General features: G+C 44.5%; 1 long non-coding RNA gene across 1 annotated transcript; it reads left to right on the plus strand.

Annotated features, from left to right (window-relative positions):
• Positions 1-10,945: 10,945 nt before the first annotated feature.
• Positions 10,946-11,780, plus strand: LOC143531142 (uncharacterized). Its single transcript, XR_013134973.1, has 3 exons — positions 10,946-11,025; positions 11,174-11,229; positions 11,551-11,780. It is a non-coding gene; the product is annotated as an uncharacterized LOC143531142 (long non-coding RNA).
• Positions 11,781-12,013: the final 233 nt, after the last annotated feature.

The following is a 12,013-nucleotide window of genomic DNA, read 5'->3' on the forward strand; positions in this document are numbered from 1 at the left end:
TCTTCATTCTCCACGCGCAGAGGCTCAGCAACAGCTTCAGCCTTGGTGGCCCTCTCGGTTGCGTTCCTCGCAGTTTCCTTAGCCAGCCGAAGCTGTTCATTAACAGCTTGGGCAGCCTTGGAACGGGCCTCGAGTCTTGCCTGAACTTCAACCTCAAGGGCCTTGAAGGCCTTCTCCTTTTCCGCAGCTATAGCGGAAAGCTTTTGGTTCTCCTCCCGGACAGCCCGCGCCTGAGCTACTTCTTTAGCGCGAGCTGCTTTTAACTTGTCGTTTTCACGACAAAGCAGCTCGACGCGCGGCTGCATCCGGGCCAGGAGAACCCGAAGCTCATTGCTTAGCCTACCCTCTTGGTAGCTAGCCATGGCTTCCCCCAACGCACCACTGGGAGCTGCGTGACGAGCCCATTCCACGCACTCTACAGGGGTGCGAAGGGTTGTTCCTCGGCGAATGTTCCATCGTGGAACATACACTTCATTGGAATCCGACACTGCAAAAAACAAAAAGCAGTTAGGAAAAGATGATAAAAAATATATGTAAAAAAATGGGCCAAAAGAACCCTACGCACCTGTAGGGTCAATAACAGGCCGATAGCCGCCGAACCCATCACCTGAACCCAAAGGAAATCCATCCAAGAGGTCAGGCAGATGGGAAGGTGGCAAAGATTGGCGAGAAGCCCCATGCGTACCTGATGGACCTGCCGTCGTTGCCGATGGCGGGGGCATGGTAGCAGCCACCGTGGTCGCCGCCGCGGTCGCTGCCGCGGGATCCGCAGCAATAGTAACCGCCGGCTCGGTGAAAGATGCTGTAAAAATCGCACTCACAGCCGGCGGTGACGTCATCTCGGCTGGAACAGTCGGCTCAAAGGAGTGAGCAACTGATCCAGCGGAAGCAGGCGCAGGCGCCTGGGTCGACGCCTCAGGTAGGCTGACCAAGCCTACCTTCATTGGCGGAGAGGTACTACTCAGCCCTTCACCCTGGAATGCGCCAACATCCACGCCTGCGTAAAGAAGAAAAGTGTTAAAAAGACTAAGGATTAAGCTATGAAGATAAAAGCTAAAGGAAAGTTGTACTTACGGGTTTTCTTGAGCCTAAAGGTACGAGAGGCGGGGACGGACCCGATGGAGCCGGCCTCTTTGCGCCGGTCACCGTCGTCTTCTTTGGCTCTCCGGAGGTGACAGTTGCAACCTCCGGAGCGGTGGTCTTATCACCATCGGGATTCCCCGCCACCTCTTCGCTCTCGGTCTCCGAATCAGACCGAGGCGCTGGATCGGCAGTGGAGGCCTTCTCTTTCCCCTTCCCGCCGGCAGCCTTCTTCTTCCGCACCAACGGAGGACCATCTGCGGATTCCTCATCAGAACATACGATTAGAGGAATTCCAGCAGAGGTTTCAACATTGAGGGGTCGGGGGTCGAAGAGCGCCTTACCTGGCCGACGGGCGCTAAGGATTTCATGGCCTAGCGGATAAACCTCCACGAACCGATCCGCAGTTTGTTCGAGGATGGGCAACTCGTTCTCGTCTAGAGCACGAGTACCCATCCGAGCGGGACCGTTAGCCTCCCGCGGGTTAAGGAGCGACTGCAGGTCGTTCCCCTCTGAAATAAACAGGAAAAAAGTTAGAAGAAATCCAAAATCAACAAAAGGGAAAAAGGCATACCGTAAGGAACAGAGTTCGAACCGTATTCGAGGACGATCGGAATCTTGCGCGCATCAGCCTCCTTCCACACCCGGCTCATCCCCAGCATCACCATCCCGGACTCCGCAAACCGGTAAACCGGAGATTGGACCCGAGATATCTTCGCAAACCATTCCGCCTCCTGGTAGCTGGAGGCGTGAAGGCTGGGAAGTGCCTGCCCGTTCTTGAATTTCATGGCAATGGGGATGGCGCGGGCGGATATGAAGAAGAACTCCCTCTTCCACGCGCGAAGACTGCGCTAGGTCGCGCAGATTTTTAAACCCTTAATCCGGGTTGTCAACGTGTACCACCCCTGGATGCACCTCCAAGTGTAGAAGGTCATCAGGCGGTCAACATAGGGCTCAACGCCCCGGCACACCCACTCAAAATGGCAAATCTTGGCGATCGCCATGGGGTGCAACTCGGTCAAATGAACACCGTGCCTCTCAAGGACACGGTAAACAAACTTTGTCAATGGGAACCTAAGATTCCCATAAACAAAGAATGCTGCATAAACCCCGATCTTGCCTCTGGGGGCATCGTACACGGTCTGATGGGGTTCAGGAAACTCAGGCTCGAGAGACTCGAGCATGAACTTCCTGACAACATACCGGTACAGATCGCCGGGCAGAGCACACTGGCACTCGCCAGCAGTACTCTTGTCATCAGCTGTAGACTCGTGATCACGTGAAGACATCTTGCAGAAAGAAGAAAACGATTTCGGGAAAATGCTGGCCTGAAAAGGTGAGTATTTGCCGGAAATCGCTAAGAAGATGAAGAGAAGAGTGAAAGTGTGGATTACAAAGAACCCTCTCCCCCTTTATATACTAATCGCAATTAATGCGATGAATTTAATGCGGAGGAGAGAGAAATCGAAGGTGCAATGAAACTATGACACGTGGCAAAAAGAAAGCTGGCAACAGCTGTTGACAGGACGCGTACCATTAATTTCGCGGCCACGCGCCCGAAAAATCGCGTCCACGCGCCTGAAAAAGCATCTGGAATGACCATGTACTGTCACGTCACCATAACTTCCTGCACGTCCTGACACAGTCAGAAGAAACCGTCGCACGACGTTTCAGAGTTTTGGACTGTTCTTATCTTTCCACCAACTCTTCGAATTTCAAAATTCAAAATTCAAAAAATTAAAAAGTAAGCGGGAAAATACCCCTTACCTTGGCGAACAAGTAACCGTAAGACGGATGCGGGTACAGTGTAAAGGCAAAACCCTTCACATACCTAGCACCCGCAGGGAATTGAAGCCAAGAAAACCTTGGCGAACAAGTAACCGTAAGACGGATGCTGCGGGTACAGTGTCAAGGCAAAACCCTTCACATACCTAGCACCCGCAGGGAATTGAAGCCAAGTAAACCTTGGCAAACAAGTAACCGTAAAACGGCTGCGGGTACAGTGTTAAGGCAAAACCCTTCACATACCTAGCACCCGCAGGGAATTGAAGCCAAGAAAACCTTGGCGAACAAGTAACCGTAAGACGGATGCGGGTACAGTGTCAAGGCAAAACCCTTCACATACCTAGCACCCGCAGGGAATTGAAGCCAAGTAAACCTTGGCAAACAAGTAACCGTAAGACGGCTGCGGGTACAGTGTTAAGGCAAAACCCTTCACATACCTAGCACCCGCAGGGAATTGAAGCCAAGTATACCTCGGCAACCAAGTAACTATAAGCCGGGTGCGGGTACAGTGTAAAGGCAAAACCCTTCACATACCGAGCACCCGCAGGGAATTGACGCCAGGAATACCTTGGAAGTAAAGTAACCGTAAGACGAGCGCAGGTACAGTGTTAAGGCAAAACCCTTCACATACCTAGCGCTCCGCTGGGAATTGAAACCAAGAAGGATCTTCTGGGCAATGCTTGCGGAAACGGAAATAACATCCCCGCATAGCGGGAACGTCGAGAACTACGTTGTTTGAAGCTCCAGGATGAAATTGGTGGTTTTAACATAATTGATCACTATGTTCAAAACAACCAAAACCTCATGGAGAATCCACACAAGTGGGACTCAATGCTCCTGACTTGCGAGGAGGTTACAGCCTACCCGCATCATACCCAAAGACCAAGCAGGAAACTCGGGAGTTTCTGTAAGTGACAAGGACTTCCGCGGGAGGAATCCCCAGGGAAAACCTTAAAAAACCCTTTTCAAAACCCTTTGCTAAAGTCCAAAAGTTCACCTCACTTTATTAAACACTCATGAGAAGAACATTGGACTGGGGGGACTTGAAGAGGTAGGTCCCAGCAGAGTCCAGTTGGACCCGCAAGACTCACCTTGAAGAGGAAGGTCTGCGCAGAAACCAACTGGATCCGCAGGACCAACCATGCTCAGAGACGTGACGTCCTTACGCGCAGTACGCAAGCTGGTCCCGCAGGAAATGCCTCCCAATGGTGAAGGACTCCGCCTGTCCCCGCAGCCTCGGATACAAGCCATCAGGGAAGGCCACCCGCGCAGCAAGGCTACACGCACAAGGCACTTAGCTCTCAATCACTCAGTGTCACCTGAAGGAATGAGCGAAGCCGGGAACAATCCCGCACAAGGGCAGGAGGGGGAATACTCCCGCCCTAATAAGCCAGTCCGTACGATACAGGAAGATCTTCTGTACTGTACCTGACGAGGTATGGGAAAAAGATCTGACTAAAGATAACGACAGCTTATTGACCACAGTATGGCGAGCAGCATGCTCCTGTACTGTGTCACTATTAGCCGCTGCCTACTCACCAACTACTGCCATACCACGTGCGTAGCCGGCAGTTGGTGGAAAGGGAATAGTACACAGCAGGCCTGGTCACTATCAGCCGCTGCCTACCCACCAACTACCAGCAGGGCACGTGCGTAGGCCACTGTTGGTGGAACAGGAACACTGTTGCAGCCGGCCACACCTCCTTGGAAACCTACCTTCGGCTATAAATACCACAAATGGTATGACCATCTCATCTTATCTTATATCATCAGATTATACCTGATATCTGCTCTAGCAATCTCTTAATATACATTTATATTTAAAGAGCAATCTAGTCTGATTCTCACGCCGGAGGGTGGTCACAAGGAGGAACCCCCCCCCTTCTCAGTGACAAGCTCACGGTGTCTGTTTTGCAGGTTATCAGAAGAACCATCTTCTCAGGGTCTAACCCCTCGTGGGAAACATCTATCTAACCCCCAGGTTATCCGTAATCTGCCCAGGGTCCGGTTAGTGTTTCTTCATTTCTGAATATTAATATCTTCAAACCAACCTTTTTGCAGTTTTTTACTCGTTTGTTATGCTCAGTAAGTGTACATCCATTTCTGGATTCGGGTTTGTTACTTGTTTGTTATAAGGCATCCGGATGAGTTTTGTGAGGGGGAGGAGATATGAGAGAGAAACGGACAAGAGATTTTTATTTAGAGCGTGAAACGGACAAGAGATGTCGTTGTGGGTGCTCTAAAATGTTGAGGGTAACAAACTCATTAATTTAAGATTGTTAATTATATCACAAAGTTAATGGTTACTTTATCCAACGAATGTGTTTAGCGATGGGAGTATACAAGGGGGGGAACCTAGTTCTTTCAAATTTGAGTTCACAATCGAAGCTTTGGATCAATTAATCATCTACCATTATAGTAATTATGAATTATAATCAGATGGGTTTGTAAGTTGGAATTTATTGTTCTTTTGGGTTAGAAGTTTCCTAAGTATATGTGAAATCATGTTAGAATGATATCCGTTGTTGATGATGAGAAATGAATGCATACTTCTGGTTTTTGGGTAATGTAGTGAATGGATACTAAAGGTTAAATATAATGGATAAAATTTTTGTTAATGAGTTAAGAAAGTTTATTTAGATGATGTATTGTAAGAGCTAAAAATTATCATTTTATTCAAGGTGAATAAAGGGCGTTTTAATAAGGTGAACACATCTTCACACAGGGTGAGTACCGAAAGTGTTTCTACGAGAGTTAGTCTCGCTAAATAAGGAATCAATCTGAACTCAACTACATGAGCCATTAGTGATGAAAATCAAGAAACCAGTATACTTCTCTATATGTAGTAGATCTCCTTTTAACAACCGTAACAATCATCATAGTCAAAAGTCTACCACAAATAACTCCTAGAATCACTCTCAATTAAATTCAAATATTGTATAGTCAAATATAGTTATAACTTACCATGTATTTCTCCTTGTAACTAGCATAGGATTATTATATAATGGATTATTATTCTCTCTAAGAAATTAAGAGAGAATCCTTTTCTTTCATGGTATCACCAACCGATCCTAATTCCTGCTGAATCATTCTTGGCATCTATTCCTCTCCTTGTTCAATCATGTCTACCAATGCTAGTTCCTCTTCCACCACCACCATTGAAACCAAACTTCCCATGGCTACTATCCTTCACATGCTCACTATCAAACTCTCTTCCACCAATTACCTTTATTGGCAAAACCAACTCCTTCCGCTTCTTACTAACCAGGAACTTCTCGGTCATGTCGATGGTTCCATTCCTCCACCTCCGAAATCCATCCTCGTTGGCTCCGTTGAGCAGCCGAACCCGGCTTTCTCTGCCTGGTCGATCTCCGATCAACAGGCTGTTTTCATACTTAATTCCTCGCTTACCGAGGAAGCTATCTCCGAAATCCTCGGGCTATCCACAGCTCGTCAAATCTGGACCGCTCTTGAAGCGGCCTATAGCAACACATCTCTTAAACGGATGCACCTACTCCGTGACAATCTTCGCCATTTAACCAAAGGTTCTTCAACCGTGACGGAATACGGTCGGAAATTCAAAGCCATCTGCGACCAACTCTCAGCCATCGGCCATCCCGTAAATGACACAGACAAAACTCATTGGTTTCTTTGTGGTCTTGGGTCTATGTTTGAGAGTTGGTCCACTGCCATCCGTACTACTCGTGACCCTCTTCCTTTTCGTGACTTACTTACCAAAGCTGAAAGCCAAGAGCAATTTCTTCTTGCTATTAATCCTCCAACCGCCCTCCCGTTGCATTTGTTGCTCAAAATAATCACCGTTCTTCCGGATCCTCTGCTAATCGTGGCCAGCGCCGTGGTCAGAACGCGGGCTCATATAACCGTGGCCAGAGCTCCGGCTCTTCAGGTTACTCATCTGCAAATGGAAATCGTAGGCCCCCCATTGCCAACTGTGTCGAACCAATGGCCATTTTGCAAACAAGTGCCCAAAACTTTCATCCTGTGTGGCCTCGGCTTCTGAAGACCTGGCTCGTGCTTTTCATGCTCAATGTCATGTTCCAAACGAGAATGCTCCTGACTGGGCAGGCGACACTGGTGCCGACCGTCACATGACAGACGACACCGGTAATTTAACATCATTTTTTTCCTTACAAAGGGTCGTCTTCGGTCACCTTTGGTAATGGTCAATCGTTGCCTATTACTCACAAAGGGCATGTCTTGCTTAATAAACAAGTTAAATTAAACGATGTATTGGTTGTTCCATCTTTAACTCGATTAGCAAATTGACAAATGATTTTCCCGTTGATGTTCTTTTCTCTAATTCATTTTTTGTGATTCAGGACCGGAAAACAAGCCAACCTCTCGCTCAAGGTCGGTGTGAAAACGGTCTTTATGTGTTTCGGGACAAGTCTTTTGCTTTAGTTGCTTCTATTTCATCTAATAAAGCCTCATTCGAATTGTGGCATAATCGTTTGGGTCATGTTGCTTTTGACATTATTTATGTATTGAAAAGACTTGGTTGTTTATCTTTTACATATATTTTACCAAAGCCTAATTTATGTTCTTCATGTCAACTTGCTAAATCACATAAAATACCATTTACCACAAATGAAAAACGTGCCTCTTTCCCTTTAGATCTCATCCATTGTGATCTATGGGGACCATCACCAATCACTAGCAAAGACGGTTATAAATACTATGTTGTGTTTCTAGATGATTACTCTCGATTCTCTTGGTTGTATCCTCTTAAAAACAAAACCGACTTTTATACGGTCCTTCAAACCTTCTTGCGTCTCGTCCAAACTCAATTTTCACGCAAGGTAAAGGTTTTTCAAAGTGATTGTGGCACGGAATTTGTCAACCAATACGTGAGAAAAATCTTTGATGAAAATGGCACATTCCATCGTTTTTCATGTCCTTATACCGCTCCTCAAAACGGTCGTGCCGAAAGAAAGCATCGACATATAGTAGAGACCGGTCTAGCTATGCTCTTTCATGCTAGCGTCCCCATCACTCATTGGGTTGATGCCTTTAGCGTTGCCACATACATCATCAACCGCTTGCCAACAAAGATTTTAAATGAAAAATCTCCATTTGAAATGCTATTTTCTACAACACCTAACTATGCAAACTTTTGCGTCTTCGGGTGTTGTGTTTATCCATATTTACGTGACTATGCATCTCATAAACTTGCACCGAGAAGCATTCCTTGTATCTTTCTAGGATACGCTCCTCAATACAAAGGATACAAATGCTTCGATCCTACATCCTCACGTATGTATGTGACCCGGCATGCTCGTTTTGATGAAAAATCGTGTCCATATGTGGCCAACTCGTCCCAAACAGGCATAGCTTCCCTATTTCTTTCCACCTTCAATGAGCCTACATCTATTTCCCATGCATCAGCCCCACCAAAACAATCATGCTCCCAACCAAAAGTCAACTACCAATCACAAATTCCTTCAACCTCTAACTTTAAATCATGCTCACTGTGTAAACCAAATTCCAATCCTCCCTCAAATAACTCACCACTCATGGACTCCACACCAACTTTACAACCTCAAAACTCCCCACCATCTTCACCCCCTCCATCAACGCCATCACCATCCACGGCCTCCCCACAGCCTCTATTCTCCGCCGCGTCTTCCCCATCCCCGTCCCCAGCCCAATCTCCGTCTCCCCCTCCGTCGTCCCCTGCCCAACCTCCGTCACCTATCGCTCCATCCCACCGTATGATCACTCAATCCAAATTTGGCACTTACAAACCCAATCCAAAACACACATCTTATCTTGCTACCATTATGCACTCTTGTCTTCATGCAGCCCTTCTCACAAACAGTGTTCCTAAGGGTTTCAAAAGTGCATCGAAACATCCCCATTGGATGAGTGCCATGCAAAATGAACTTGCCGCTCTTTATCGAAACCGTACATGGACCCTTGTGCCTCGTCCGCCGTCTACAAATATTGTAGGATCCAAATGGGTATTCCGAACTAAATACCATTCGGATGGCTCTCTAGATCGGCACAAAGCACGGCTTGTTGCTCAAGGCTTCACTCAAATACCGAGCCTCGATTTTAATCACACGTTAGCCCGGTTGTGAAAGCATCTACCATTCGCATTGTATTCTCATTGGCTGTCATTAATAGTTGGTCTCTTCACCAACTCGATGTCAACAATGCCTTCCTAAATGGTCATCTTTCGGAAATCGTTTATATGGAGCAACCTCCCGGGTTTATAGATCCTAAGCTTCCAAATCATGTTTGCAAACTTAATAAAGCGCTTTATGGTCTAAAACAAGCTCCGCGAGCTTGGTTTCAACGGCTTAACTTGTTTCTTCTTTCTTACGGTTTCACGTGTAGTCGTGCCGATCCTCTCTCTTTATTTTTTATCGGGGAGATTCTATCATGTATCTTCTTGTTTATGTAGACGATCTAATCCTCACGGGCAACAAAACCTCATTAATGACCTCTTTCACTACTCCTCTGCATCAAGAATTCGCCATCAAAGACCTTGGCTCACTAAGCTACTTTCTCGGTCTTGAGGTCGTTCATGATAGCAAAGGCCTTTTCCTTACTCAAACCAAATACACCAACGACATCCTTACCCGAGCCGGCTTAACCGAAGCAAAACCCGCATCCACCCCATGTCCACGGCCGATGCTTTCACCAAAGATGGCATTCCTTTTTCCGATCCTACTCTCTATCGCTCCCTAGTTGGAACTCTTCAGTACCTTACCATCACTCGCCCCCGACCTTTCATACGCCGTAAATCAAGCCTGTCAACACCTCCACTCACCAACCGACCACCACTTCCAATTGGTTAAATGAATTCTTCGTTATGTCAAAGGAACTATCTCTCATGGGTTAGTGTTTACATGTCCCACAAGTGCATCGCTTTTAGGGTACTCGGATGCGGATTGGGCTAGATGTACTGAAACGAGAAGGTCAACTTATGGTTACTCAATTTTCTTGGGCGGAAACTTGGTCAACTTATGTATTGAAACGAGAAGGTCAACTTATGGTTACTCAGTTGTGAATCAGAATATCGAGCGATGGCAAATGCTGCAGCTGAAATCGTTTGGATTACTCATTTGCTACAGGAACTTCATGCTCTTCCTCCAACTCGGCCGACTCTTCTATGCGATAACAAGAGTGCTTTGTTTATGAGTCAAAATCCTATGTCTCACAAGCGTGCGAAACACATTGACTTAGATTACCACTTTGTTCGGGAACTGGTTATGTCAGGAAAACTACACACAAAATTTGTTCCTACCAAGCTTCAACTTGCGGATATCTTCACTAAAAGTTTGCCTCGAACATTGTTTGAGCATTTTCGAGATTTGCTACGCGTCCATCCACCGCCGTTTCGCTTGCCCGGGGTAACAACCGTAACAATCATCATAGTCAAAAGTCTACCACAAATAACTCCTAGAATCACTCTCAATTAAATTCAAATATTGTATAGTCAAATATAGTTATAACTTACCATGTATTTCTCCTTGTAACTAGCATAGGATTATTATATAATGGATTATTATTCTCTCTAAGAAATTAAGAGAGAATCCTTTTCTTTCACCTTTCCATTATTACCGGAATGTCTATGTTCCTTTATGTTCTCAGTAAAGATATATATCAGCCAACATATTTCAAGTTAAAAAAAGTTAAAAAAGAAATGAATAGTTAAGTCTGAAATATCACTTGTTTTATCTGCTTTCTCTTAAACTTTTCAAGTCCCCAAAACGATTCATTACACGACCAAATAATTTTTCATGACTAACCTGTGTGTTTCAGCTTAATATTACACAGCTATAAACTCAAGATTACATACTCATTCACTTATGATCTTCATAAACTTTTAAATGCTCTACGACTTCACATGCCATGTATTTCGTGTGTATTCCATTTGTGTGTTCCTTGGTAGGAGAACATAAAACTAATGTATACGCTTTCAATTACCCGAAAAAGGAAAAGGGGCGTAGAACGAAAAATAATGGGATTAAAATTGTAAATTATCAAATCTTTGTAGAGTTGCACAATTATAAAACCCTACCTACATTCTACAGTCAGGACAGCTGTAAGACAACCTAGATCTAGATCGGTCGGATCTGATTTATCATCATCATGTTCGATGAAAACATCCCTCCTGATCTCTCAAAATCGGTTAGTGGATTTTGATATTAAATTCTTCTCATCAAGTTTCTTAACTTGTTCAGATATCGTCTTGTGTTAGAAACTGGTGGTGTTATGATTAATTTCCAGTCTTTTGAAAGTGATCACTTGTTAACATGGAATCAGTATCATCATGCAGGGAATTGAAGAGCGATCGGTGATTGTTCATAGGATTTCAGAAGACAAACTCGCTAGGTAATTGTTTATTAATTATATTCTTTATTCATCTTAATTACCCGTAAATTATCTTTTATAAGAATTTGAAGAACCTTTGGATCTACAAAATACTATGTATAAGATGAGATTCTTACAAAAGATATTCATCATGATTGTATAAGATAAGAATTTTAGAACTCTTAAATAAGGTTATAACAATTGATAAGTTCGAAGCTAAAGTTCTAAGGCAATTTTTGGGATTGATTTGAGTCAGCTAGATGTCAAATTTATAAATTGTTGTTACAAAATCAGCTTTAGAAAGCAAATCTAAATGTCAAATGATGAGTTTGATCACCACAGATACTCAGTGAACTTTATTGGTGGAATCATCAAGAACGAGGCGGCCGGATGGCCATCTAAGTGAACACACAGATCCAACAGAGAGTTTGTAAACCCGATAACAATGTAAGTTAGTATATTCCCCAAACAGAAAGTATTAACTGTAAATACTATCTTTTGTAGTGTTTATATGGTATTCCTTGATATTAATTTAATTTTTCTTAACTGTTTTATGAAGTATAATATGCACCAAACAGAGATAATACTGATGCATTATTAATTATTTATTCCACGACCAGATGGTTATGCAATTTTTTTGCCTGAAACTGTTTATTATTTGGCACGTTTAATTGTACAAAGGGTGTAAAAGTTATATACCTCAAACAAAATCTTGCAACCTCATTTGTGCTTCAATCTGGCATATTAGAGCATCTGCAATGTGGATATTTCGGTATGCAAAAAAATGCATAATATTACAATAAAA

This window comes from Bidens hawaiensis, unplaced genomic scaffold (genome assembly GCF_021521415.1).
Source record: "Bidens hawaiensis isolate Kalapana, Puna unplaced genomic scaffold, B.hawaiensis_p1.1 tig00009085_1, whole genome shotgun sequence".
In the NCBI taxonomy this organism is placed as follows: domain Eukaryota; kingdom Viridiplantae; phylum Streptophyta; class Magnoliopsida; order Asterales; family Asteraceae; genus Bidens; species Bidens hawaiensis.